This window comes from Schistocerca cancellata, chromosome 3 (assembly GCF_023864275.1).
Source record: "Schistocerca cancellata isolate TAMUIC-IGC-003103 chromosome 3, iqSchCanc2.1, whole genome shotgun sequence".
Classification (NCBI taxonomy): domain Eukaryota; kingdom Metazoa; phylum Arthropoda; class Insecta; order Orthoptera; family Acrididae; genus Schistocerca; species Schistocerca cancellata.
This window is the reverse complement of record NC_064628.1, coordinates 272,434,488-272,447,573: the sequence shown is the minus strand read 5'-3', so window position 1 is coordinate 272,447,573 and position 13,086 is coordinate 272,434,488. Positions and strand designations below refer to the sequence as shown.

Genomic DNA, 13,086 nt, shown 5'->3' with positions numbered 1-13,086 from the left:
AGGATGAATGGCCACCCTTAAACTATTGCCTAGAGCAAAGTGGACCATCCTGTTGCACAACATGCAGTTGTACATTATTTTAATGGCTGCTTTACAACATGGGCTATCTTTATTCCCCCCTCCCCCCCCCCCCTCTCCCCCCCCTCCCCCCACTCAGCTTTTCTAAACTCTGCTGATGAGAGTTATCCTTACAAAACATTCTCCACTTTCGAAATCATCCTGACCTCGACCTACAGTTTCTACTGCCTCTATCCTGTGAGCCCCCAACTCACGTCTTCTCACCCTCATTGTGCACTGCTCTCTGCTAGAGTACCCACCAGTCTTTTCCCCTTCTGTGCTCCTCTTCTTTCTACTCCCTTTTTTCCCCCCCTCTCTATCCCATAGCCTCGTGACACACTACACAAGGTAGATGTGTCTGCCACCTCTAGTCCTTGCACATTCCATCACACAGCACTCTCCCCTCTTCCACCAGCTGTACCCTACTATCCTTCCTCCTTCCCTACTCCACTATAGTTTGCTGTTCCCTTCTGATGCATTTCAGTTTGTCTGTCCTGAGCAGACAGAGATAGTGGTCATGTGTGTGAGGTATGCTTGCTTGTGTCGATGTAAGTGTGGTGATGGTGTTTCTTTTTAAGTATTTTTGCCAAAAGCTGAATGCATAACATTCTTTTCACTGTGCCTGTCTGCAACTAAGTGTGTCATGTTTACAGTGAGTGGCAATCTATCCTTTCCTTTTGATAATATGCTTCATGACATTTCTGTAAAAGTCTGATCAAATATATGTATCTAAAACATTCTGGAAATATGTAGAAGTGAATGAAATGTTAGGCCATAAAATAGTAGTGAATGAAAATAGGGCAGGTAAGTTAACTTTGTGACATTTTCATTTAAAAAATCCAATATTGTTAATTATGCCAAAGTCATAGAACATAGATGTTTAAGATCAGTTGCACGTGACTTCCAGTTAAAGTTCTTATCAATATAAACACCTAAAAATTTATTCCATGTTTTACAGACTACAAGATGCTATGGACTTTTAAGACACACCCTAATTTTTAAACAATTATTTTTTTAAAATAACATTTTTATCATTAGATTGCAAAGCCATGCTTTAAAAAAATTCGTAGTTTATAAAACCAAACTGACTTTTGAAATCCCTGAAAGTCATCATCTGAACTTACTTCTTCTTCTTCTTCTTCTTCTTCTTCTTCTTCTTCTTCTTCGTCGTCATAGTCATAGTTGCCCTCTTCATTATATAAGATGGTCTTCACTGCCATCAAGAGCGTTACTTATGCCACACCTCTTGAAAGATTTAACAATAATGTCTTCTCTCCCTCTGTACCCTGACTGTTTTATTCACTGACACATTTGTTTGATTGTAAGTTGTGTTGAAGCTCCCTTCAGTGTGAATTCATGTTGGGTTTCATCCATTTGTATCATTCCTCACTCATATATGCTTTAAATGGTTTATGTATCAAGATAGGAGATTACAAATGTGAAGTGAGTCCTCCCAGAATAACAGCAAGCTCTGTATTTCCCTGTCTCAGTTTTTCTTTCACAGAATTTTGCAAATGACTGCTCAACTGATCTTGCACAAGAAGAGAACTCTTTTCCTTCTCTCCTGCACCCTGTTAATTCATAATTTTGCACCAGCCTCAGCCATTCAACTCTTGTCATGTACATGATCAACACCATCTGGCCATATTTCAGAAGGTTTTGGCATTGTTTTGTACTTGAAAATGATTATTGGACTAAGTTTAGTCCTGTCAAGCAGAACATGAAACGTCAACAGTGTAGTGCATTTTTTCATGTCCAATTGCTTTTGATGTTACAGTTTTTGCACCTTCCATGGAAACAGTTCTGTTATTCAGCACATCAAATGTCGGAGGAGTTTTGCCCATATTCGCTATTTGGCTTAGCTCCATACTGGTTTCCTTTCAATGTTGAATAATAAAGCGATGGAATGGTTCACATGATGGAGTCCACGATGCTTCATAAACCTGTACCACCATTCAAATATGCTGTTAAGCTCCACTGTAGCTCTAGGCTATGAGCATGTATATGAATCATTTTTGTATTAATTCCAATGCCATTGTGACAGTGTCCTTGAATCTATTTCAGTACGTCATCCTCTAGTTTTGGCCATTTTGCATTCAGTCTTGTATTTGCACATTTAGCCTTCCTCATTTTTTTTCAGTTCTTCCTTACTAGCCTGCCAATCATGAAGTTTCTATGCAAACTGAGGTTGCCAGTGTCAGCATTAGTACCTGTGCCTGCCAGTGCACTTGTTCTGCCTCAGTTATTTCAAAGCCCATACCTCCACCCAAGACTGCAGACAAGACTGTGTTGCTGCTGTTGTGGAGCTCCCTACCCATCTGAAGGTTCAGCCTGGTCCACCATCCAGTGCTGCTGCTGTTACTGCAACCATAGTTGTGGCCCCAAAGTCCACTCAGGGCAGAAAATCCAAGTCAAAGCATCAGCCTATAACAGAGAAAGGAAACCACTGTCTGATGATGTTGAACTTGTCCTCTCTGATATATCTCTTCATTTCTCATCAGAGTAAATGGAACTTGATGTCGGACTGGGGCAATCATCTTGCCGCAAAGCTCAGCCACCTCATATCGTAGGCTCCCCTCCCAAGTGGAAAGACGGGGTGAAAGTACAACCCCTCTGTGATAAATGGTTCCCATCCTTCAGTGGAACATTAATGGGTTCAGGATTCATGTGGAGGAACAGAAGCTCCTAGCACAGGAATGCCCAGTGTGTATCCGTTTGCAGCAAATGTATTTTAAAGCGTTTGATACCCCTATTGTACAGAGCTATACCATCTATTGCAAGGATGATCCGACTGGGGAAAGGGCCAAGGGAGGTGTTCCTGTGTTTGAATTGTGCACACCACTCCTCTGCTCTCCCCCGATACTGATCTGCAAGCAGTTACAGTTGAACTTGAAATTCACACGTGTCAGTGGATCACATATTGCTCACTATGTTTACCTCCTTCTGATGCAGTAGACTTCGAGGCCCTCACAGATCTTCTGGAACAACTACCTCACCCATTTCTCCTCTTGGGAGACTTCAATGCTCACCATGTCTCATCAGGCTTGACCTCCACTTGCTCTTGGGGTCAGGTCTTGGTGGGCCTCACCATATCCCAAGAGTTGTGCATCCTAAACACTGGTACTCCCACTAATTTCTGTGTGGCAGTTGGGTCATTCTCAACCATTGACCTCTCTCTCTCTCTCTCTCTCTCTCTCTCTCTCTCTCTCTCTGTCTGTCTGTCTCTCTCTGCTCTTCAGCTGTAGCGACTCATTTCAGTGAGAAGTCATTGATGATCTCCTTTCAAGTTACCACTTCCCACTCCGCATTCACTTATTGTATGTATCACAATCCGAAGGGAAGCCACCAAAATGGATGATCAGTAGGGCTACGTGGACGCTGTTCAGTCAGCTGTCTGTATTTGAACACTGCAACAGTGTCCAAAAATGTGTGGCCACATCACATGAGTGATCCATCATGCTGCTGACTTATCCATCCCCAAGTCTTCCGGTCATCTGAGGAGGCATCATACCTTGGTGGATAGATGAGTGCCATTCAGCAATCTGGGACAGGCATGTGGCTCTTAGACATTTTAAATGCCGACTGACAGAAGTTTCAGGATGCGAGCGCCAAGGCTTGGTGCATTATTAGGGAAAGTAAGAAAAGGTCATGGCAAGCATTCCTGGACTCCATCAACCATTCCACTTCTTCTACAAAAGCATGGGAAACCATCCAGAGGAGATAGCAGCAGTACTGAAACAGAGGCATCTACAAACAACAACTGGAGACACGGCTTAGCCACTGCCTGAATATTTTCTAAAACTATTGCCAATGCCAGCCAGGATAGGGCAGTTTGTCACTACCATGTGATTGTAAAGAGGGGAAAATTGGATTTCAGATCCACCAATTCTGAGACATACAATTACTTTTTCTCCATGTGGGAGCTGGAGTCTGTTCTGTCTGAGACTTGTAATACTGACCTGGTCACGACCAGGATTTGCCAACTGCATCAAAGAAAATCCTTATCAACTGCTTTAATCTCATGTGGCAGACAAGTGACTTTCCCATCTTGTGGAGAGAGGCAATTCTGATACCTCTCCTCGAACCGGGAAAGGACTGAACATATCCCAGTAGTTATCAGAGTATCACCTTAATGAGCAATACTGCAATAACTGTTGGACCCTTCCAGTAGGAAAGACCTAGGAGCGAATGGTTAACCATCATCTGATCTGGTTGTTAGAGACCAGGCAACTCTGTAGCTGCTCTCTGTGTGGATTCTGGTGATTTTGGTCCACTGTCAACAACTTGACACTGCAAGGGGCAGCTATTCAGCAGGCTTTTCTATGTAATCATCACTGTATTGCCATATTCTTCGATATCAGTAAGGCATATGATACTACTTGGAGATTCTGTATTCCCACACAACTGCGTCAATGGGGCTTTCGTGCCCACCTCCTCATCTTTATATGGTCTTTCTTGTCTGAGTGGTTTTTTAGGACCCAAGTTGGTGACACACTGTCAGATCAGTTTTAGCCGGAGAACCCTGTCCCTCAGGGCAGTGGTTTAAGTGATACTATCTTTGCCACAGCCATAAACAGTATCATGTCTACGGTAAGGAGTCCTGTACAGTACTCCTTATTTGTGGACAATTTTGCTGTTTTCTGTTCCTCCTCCAGTGCTGCAACAGTGAGCCATCAGCTGCAACTTACTTTGAGCAGGTTAGAGGAGTGGGTGGCAAAACAGGTTTTCCATTTTCTGCAGATAAGTGTGTGTGTGTGTGTGTGTGTGTGTGTGTGTGTGTGTGTGTGTGTGTTCACTTTAATCATTCTCATCATTTTTTAATTTGCCTGACTTGCATATGAGGAACACCATCCTACATTTTAGAGAGTTAGTAGGGTTCCTGGGCCTCATTTTTGACTCAACATTGTCGGGTTGCCACACGTGAGAGACCTGAAAACCAGAATCCTCAAGGCACTGAAGATCACCAAGTGCCTTAGCCACAGATCTTGGGGAGTGGACAGAGCATGTCTGCTCCACTTTTATAGGACTTTCGTGCATTCACAGCTGGACTATGAGTGGACAGTGTATGGATCAGCAAGACATTCTTATTTGAGGATCATTCTCACTGTCCACCATGAAGGGATTCGGCTCACGGCTACTTATAGGACCAGTCCCATATCCAGTCCGTGTGCTGAGGCTGGGGAACTACCACTCACCGTCCAGCAGCAGCTCCTCATGGTGCAGCAGGCACATAAGTTCCTTGCAGCTCCGACTTCACCTGCATATCATATTGTTGCTCACCCAACTCTGGAACGCCTTTTCTCCAACCATCCATGAGCCACAATGCCATTCAGGATATGTGCGCAGCGTGTGTTGGAGTCCCTCGATGTGGAGCAAATACATCCCCAAATACAGTTTTTAACTGTCTGTTGCCGTGGCTACTGCAGAGGCCCAGCGTAATTTCAGATTTAGTGCAGTACAGGAGAGATCACACTTCTACTTCTGTTTTTAATTTCCTATTATGTGACATTTATATGAGTACCACAACTATATCAGTGTCTTCACGGATGGGTCTAAGAAGGGGGACTCCATTGGTTGTTCTGTTGTTTGCCCGGATTGTGTCCTCAAGATCTGAATGCCTCAAGAATTTATGGTTTCTGATGCAGAATTATATGTAGTCTTGCAGGCACCAGAACAGATGCGACATTCTTCCAATGCCAAATATTTTATCTGCTTCGATTCCCTGAGTGCCCTTCACTCTCTCCAATGTTTATACCCAGCAGATAAATTAACCCAGAAAATCCAGGGTGCCTGCCTCCCATTACGACGACTGGGGAAAGAGGCAGCTTTCTGCTGTGTACCAGGGCACTTGGTGTTGCAGGGAATGAAAGGGCAGATGCAGCAGCCAATGAGGCGTGTTGTGATCCTCAGGTATTTCAGTGTGCCATCCCCATGCATGCTGTCACCTTGTTGTTGGGGTGCAAAGTCATGTGTCGCAGGGAAAACAAGTAGCTGGAAGTGGCTGACAACAAGCTCAGTGTCATAATGCCCACTACACGGCCGTACTTCCTTCCAGCCACATCGACGGGACGAGGTTCTCCTTACTTGGTTTTGCATGGGCCATAGCCCTACGATGCATGGATTCTTACTCCAGCAAGAGTATCCTGGTGTGTGGTGCTTCTCGTGTGCAGATCACTGTGCGCCACATGTTATTGGACTGCGTTTTATTTTACGACCAGCAGGATGTGGCAGATTTGCCAACGGATCTGCACTCCATTTTAGCTAACATTCAGATGAATGTGGTTCAAGTTTTAAAGTTTTGTGAATTGTCCAAAATTTTTAACAATATTTTACGGAGATGTTTTAATTTGTTAATAGGGTGATTGACTCGCCCAAGTATTTTGTAAGTGGTCAGACAGTCATATTTTCCTGTGCCTTTCTTTTAGCTCTTCTGTGTTTTTTTTTTTTTTTTTTTTCTCTGTGTTTTAATTTGATGTATAGCTACCTTCCTACTTTTTAATTTCTTTTAGTGGATATGAGGTGCACTCAAAGCAACCCCACAGTCACTCGATCAGTGTGCAAAAGTTTTTGAGTTTATCTCCTCATTAGTTTGTTTTGATAACTGTAAAGGCGCTTATGACCTCAAAGTTGAGTTCCTATAAATTCCAAAAACACACAGAAACACACACACACACACACACACACACACACACACACACACACACACACACACACACACACTTCACAGTTAATTTTGTAGATTCCTAATTGTGAAAAATGGCCCTGATTGTGAAAATGGTTCTGATTTCTGTGGTATGTGCCTCAGTAGTCTTTGTAGATTATTAGTGCTCTTGTAATTTTGTACTCTTGAAACACCAAATAATTGTGTTGGAAACAATACCTCGATATGCCCATACAAGAACTTCATTTTTCTGTTGTTTGTTCGTGTCTCTAATTAAATTTATTTCATCTATGGGATTATCGAATGTTTGATGGTTTTCTTTAGAATAATGTGTCCACAAAGTTTTTAGGATAACTGTTATTTATAGTTACATTTGGAGAAGCTCTGAGTCTTTCTCAATTTTTCTTTTTCCAAGGTAAATTGATCAGTCTGTGTATCATAGAGCGAAAATATACGAGCTTGTGTGCTCTTGGATGGCATGATTGGCTGTGGATAATTATGTCTGTTGACATTGGCTTAGGAAAAATATCGAATGTGTGTTCAGATTTCTCGTTTGAAATTTTTAAATCCGAAAAGTTAATGCTCTTATTTTCTACGTTTCCATACTGAAATTAATTTTTTTATGTGAACTGTTGAAATGTGAATACAGGACGTCACTCATTTCCGTTGTGCCATCAGATAGGATTAAAATGTCTTTGGCACATCTATAGTAATGAAGTTTTTTTGTTTTTTACTGTTTGCATGAACTTATTAAAAAATTTTCGTCAGTATTGTTAATGAAAATGTCAGCCAATGTACCCACTAGGCATGAACCAATTGTTACCCCATCTTCTTGGAGATAAATTTTTTTCTGTAATGAGAAGTATTTTAGAAGCTCTACTGTTTCACAAGCTTCTGCTTGAGTGGTTTTCTTAAATTTGTAAAGGTTGTTTTTAATGATTTCAGTAATTTCGTATACATGTTAGATGCATCAAGTTTTCATTCTATGATACACGGACTGATCAACTTAACACTGGAAAAATAAAAAATTGAGAAAGACCTATGTCATATCGAAACATGACTGTAAATAACAGTTATTCTAAAATCATGTTTTAAGAATACAAAATTACCCACTAGCTACAGGAGCACTAACAATCTACCTAAGATTTTTGAGGCACATACCCCAGAAATCAGAGTCATTTTCAGAATCAGGAATCTACATATTTAACTGTGAAAAACGCTCAAAATTTTCTATTGGACAAACAGGACGGAAAGTTAGCACATGACCTAAAGAAACCACGACTCTTAGCGAAAACAAGATACCAACCACAAAATACCTAACATAGGCGAATCACTTCAATTATTAAGTAAGTTATAGGAAGCAAAAATCATGGATGTAACTGAAGAAATTGAAACTTGCATTCGTCTAAACAACCAGTATTCAGAATTTTAAATTAGTGAAAACACCTGCAAAATGGAAAATTCCTATGCAATTTTTTACCAGTTCTACCATGAAACATTACAGAACTATAGAATGTGTAATTGTCACAACACTCAGTACTAAATATGACTGTAATGCAAAAAATCACGTAACCATAAAGCAGTTTTTACTCGACTCTCATAGTTTTCAGTACTGTTTCATTAGAGTACTGTGATTGATTTTATATGTAAGATCTTTGTAACAACTGCTTAAAAATGACATGTTCCCACAATAACAGAATGAATAGTTACAAGTTATTTTAAATTAATTGCATAAGTCATATTTACACCAATTATGAGTGATAGTTAAATGTAATTGAGAGCATATATATATATATATATCTGTGTGTGTGTGTGTGTGTGTGTGTGTGTGTGTGTTAATTAACATATTTCTGTAAAATAATTATAAGCTTCCTAGTGAAAGCATGTTAAAAAATTGACTTCATACATACAAGCTTTACAACAATTGCTGAAAACTAATGTGCTCCTAAAATAGTGAAAAACCTTTTATGAATTATTTTCTTACCATTATGTGCATTCATAGGAGCAAGGACATACACTATGTGATCAAAAGTATCCAAACACCCCTAAAAACATACGTTTTTCAGATAAGGTGCATTGTGCTGCCACCTACTACCAGGTACTCCATATCAGCGACTTCAATAGCCATTAACCATCACAAGAGAGCAGAATGGGGCACTCTACAGAACTCACGGACTTCGAACGTGGTTAGGTGATTGAGTGTCACTTGTGTCATCCATCTTTAAATGAGATTTCCACACTCCTAATCATCCCCAGGTCCACTGTTTCCAATGTGATAGTGAAGTGGAAATGTGAAGAGACACGTACAGCACAAAAGCGTACAAGCTGACCTCATCTGACAGAGACCGCTGACAGTTGAAGGGGGTCGTAATGTGTAACAGGCAGACATCTATCCAGACCATCACACAGGAATTCCAAACTACATCAGGATTCACTGCAAGTACTACGACAGTTAGGTGGGAGGTGAGAAAACTTGGATTTCATGGCCGAGTGGCAGCTCCAAGCCACACATCACACTGGTAAGTGCCAAATGACGTCTCACTTGGTGTAAGGAGCGTAAACATTGGATGATTGAACAATGGAAAAACATTGCGTGGAGTGGCGAATCATGGTACATAATGTGGCAATCTTATGGCAGGGTGTGGGTATGGCAAATGCACGGTGAACGTCATCTGCCAGTCAGTGTAGTGCCAACAGTAAAATTTGGAGGCAGTGGTGTTATGGTGTGGTCATGTTTTTTATGGAGGGGGCTTGCACCCCGTGTTGTTCTGCGTGGCACTATCACAGCACAGGCCTACATTGATGTTTTAAGCACCTTCTTGCTTCCCACTGCTGAAGAGCAATTAGAGGATGGTGATTCCATGTTTCAGCACAATCAAGTATCTGTTAAAAATGCACACCCTGTGGCAGAGTGGTTATACGAGAATAACATCCCTGTAACTGGCATGCACAGAGTCCAGACCTGAATCCTATAGATCACCTTTGGGATGTTCTGGAACGCCAACTTCATGCCAGGCCTCACCGACCGACGTCGATACCTCTCCTCATTGCAGCACTCCATGAAAAATGGGCTGACATTCCCCAAGAAACCTTCCAGGACCTGTGAGAGTGGAAGCTGTCATCAAGGCTAAGGGTGGGCCAACACCATACTGAATTCCAGCATTACCAATGGAGGGTACCACAAACTTGTAAGTCAGTTTCAGCCAGGTGTCTGGATACTTTTGATCACATAGTGTACATGATACAATATACTGTACCACTAAAAATGTCCACATATCAAGTTATAATGCACCCAGTATATCTAGCGATATGCCTTGCTCCTGCATTAAAATCACAGTGCTTGTCACAGCTGCAGACCCTATTGCAATGAAAATTATAAATACAAGTTCTGCTAATTGTCATTGATTTTCATTCACAACATACCTTTTAAAGTTATATAGATGTGTAAGATTGGCCCTGAACCTGAAAATATGAATAAGAAATTTGCTGCGGAAAGTCACATTCACTATTAAGACTTAAATTTTTTGGTTAAATTTGACTGAAAAGTTGTAAGCAGTTGTGGAATATGATATAAGAAATCATTAAAAACATTTTTTTTTTCAAAATTTTAAAATATAAAGTAGCAGACTAGATTATGATAATTTCAAAACAGAGGCCCAAAGTAAATAACCCTCCCCCCCCCCCCTTTTGGTATTAAGAAGCTTAAATAAAACCACATTTGTGACTGAGGACTGATGATCTTTCTGTTATATTTTGCCGTTTTGGAGAGCCTCTTTGATGCTGTTGATTGGATCCTTAGTGATAGTACTTTGAAGTGAAGTGATATGAAGTGGAATCACAGCAAAAATTGGTGAAAGAAAGACCTTGGAAGGTTTTAGGAGAATTCTGTGAAAGAACTTGGCAAAAATGCACTTATGGTGTTGGCAGCTTTTGTGTTATATACTTCTGTTGATACTGTTTGTGTGGTGAATGAAAGAAGGTGAACATGATAAATCATTAGTTGTTGATTGGATACGATAGCGAAACCAGTGAGAAAATGTTGTTCAGTATACGTCTTCGTGTTCCTGCCTAACCAGTACCAAAGCCAGCCAGTATCTTCCCTCACCATGAACACTGGAAATGGGGACCTTCTGAAAATACCCCACAAAGTTTTTGCAGCGATCATTGGGCTATGCCGCAGATCATATCATTACCACAACCAGTTTTCTTACACTCAAATTTATTGGCTTTGCCAACTAACAAGCTTGCTGTATCATTGGATTATGAAACAATCTCCCAAGGAATCCTGTCATTCCGAGATAGGTACAATACAAGAAATAAACACAAAAACCAGTCACCAACCTAACAATCCATGATAGCCAGATCAATAATCATCAGTCTCGTGCTCTCCAAGTTGAAAACAAAAGTAATCAATTCATATTTTCCGCAGAAACAAGTCATTAGATTTAACAGTTTCAATTGTCTTTCACCAATGGAGACAAACTGCCAACAGCAGCATGCAGTGTAAGAGCAATTGGCACCCTAAGTGCTCGTTAACCAAGTGCATTGCATCTGCAAAGGAGACCATATAGAGGACTGTTGGTTAGTCATCAGTCTGGGTGCTAGCCAGCCAGTACCTTCCCTCACCATGAACACTGAACCTTTCTCCCCTTAACTCATAGACACTGCAGCAGTCTTCAATTGAAACATTCCAACAGAAGCATATGTTTCACAAGATTGATGCTGAAACATTAAACTGCATAGGATTTTCTAGTACTTAAGACTCCAGCTGCATGTTGGCTTAACACTGTACAAGGTAAAGTTCCACACACTGGCCCTAAATGGACCAATCGGGCTTGGCTGATTGCTATGTCATCTTCTGCCAAAGGCATCATTGGATGCAGTATGGACGGCCATGTGGTCAGCACACCCCTATCCCAGGTGTTGTTGGGTTTCTTGACCTTAGAACCACTACTACTTGATCAAGTAGCTCCTAGTGAGCCGTGCTGACCCATCAGTTATGGAAGCAGACTCAACCGTGTGTCAGAATAACTATTTGTATATTTATTAGAATACTCACAATGTATTAGAGCAGATATTTTTGTTTACTCTAATTGAAAGGCTTAACTGATTCATTTAAATGTGTAGTTACTAAAATGCATAAGGAATTCCTAGGTTGTTGTAGCCGAACACCATCAAAATGAAAATGGTTTGCATGGCTTACTTAAAAATATTGCCTTACTGCACTGAAGCTGTGTGACAGCCAGATATTACAGATCATTCATTTTTTTGTGATAAAATTATTAATGAAGGTTAATATCTTAGAGGAACTGGATTGCATATAGTGAACATTTTCAAAATTTAATGACAGTGAATTGTGACATTAATAAATGTTTGTGGAAATTTGATTAAAGTCTTTTCTAAAACTAAATTTGAGTTAATAATTGTTGCAGTGTTTGTGTTATTTTCCAACAGAACAAAATTAGCTGCTGGCAGTGTTACTGTTGAAAGGTCATGATATACACAAGGAAAAATAAGGCTTATAAGATGCATCTTCATGGGACATCATATTAATTAGGTTCAATTCAATTGAATGCTGACAGTTTAATACTAGTCTACATCCTATATCCCATGAACCATTTCACAGAATTTCCAGGGATACCATGATATTTTAGTTCACTTAAAATGGTGTTTGATTCATTCAGTCATATGCAGCAAATAACTAGATCCTAGTGCCGCTATAAAAGTTACATTTTCTTACGTGTCATCTCTCTGTTTTAAAACATACGTAATCATTTTGAGACTGATCAAGGCATCCAATAGAATGGATCACAGTCAATAAATTTCCAAATTCTTTATATTATCAAGCCATTTGATAAAGAAAATGCAACAGTTTCCATTTTCAAAGTTGACTAAAGTAAGATGCTATTAAGATGAAGACCTGGCCAGAGAGATATAAAAGTATGTATCAGGCCTTTCTTAAGTACAAAATTGTGCATCAGTCTTGTACTTGAATCCAGTCTCTTCCTTTTAGTGCCCATTTTCTTTCAATTAGCTTCATGGGCAGACCCAAAAAATTTCACTCCACTATTGCTGCTTGAATATTTCTCCAAAATGCACGGCAGCAGTGATAACGAAAACCTTCATTATGCACTGACCTTTCGAAATTATCTTTTCAGCAGTACTGGGTGAAGTGATGCAGTGTATTAGATAGTATATTGTACTTGGTTATTGTCTAGTATAATTTCATAGTTATTAAACTTTAAAGTTGAGAAAATAATTCTAGGACACCCTTTATATTAGTACTAATTTATCAGTTGAAAGTAGTCAGTTAATAACTGTGCATAACTTTGCAGTTAGATAAAACAGATTTTGAGATGCTATAGTGT

At 40.2% G+C, this 13,086-nt stretch overlaps 1 protein-coding gene across 2 annotated transcripts in view; it reads left to right on the top strand.

The window, feature by feature from the left end:
- Positions 1-13,086, top strand: part of LOC126174932 (attractin) — a 281,000-nt gene that overhangs the window by 159,443 nt on the left and 108,471 nt on the right. The gene's annotated exons all lie outside the window — the stretch shown is intronic.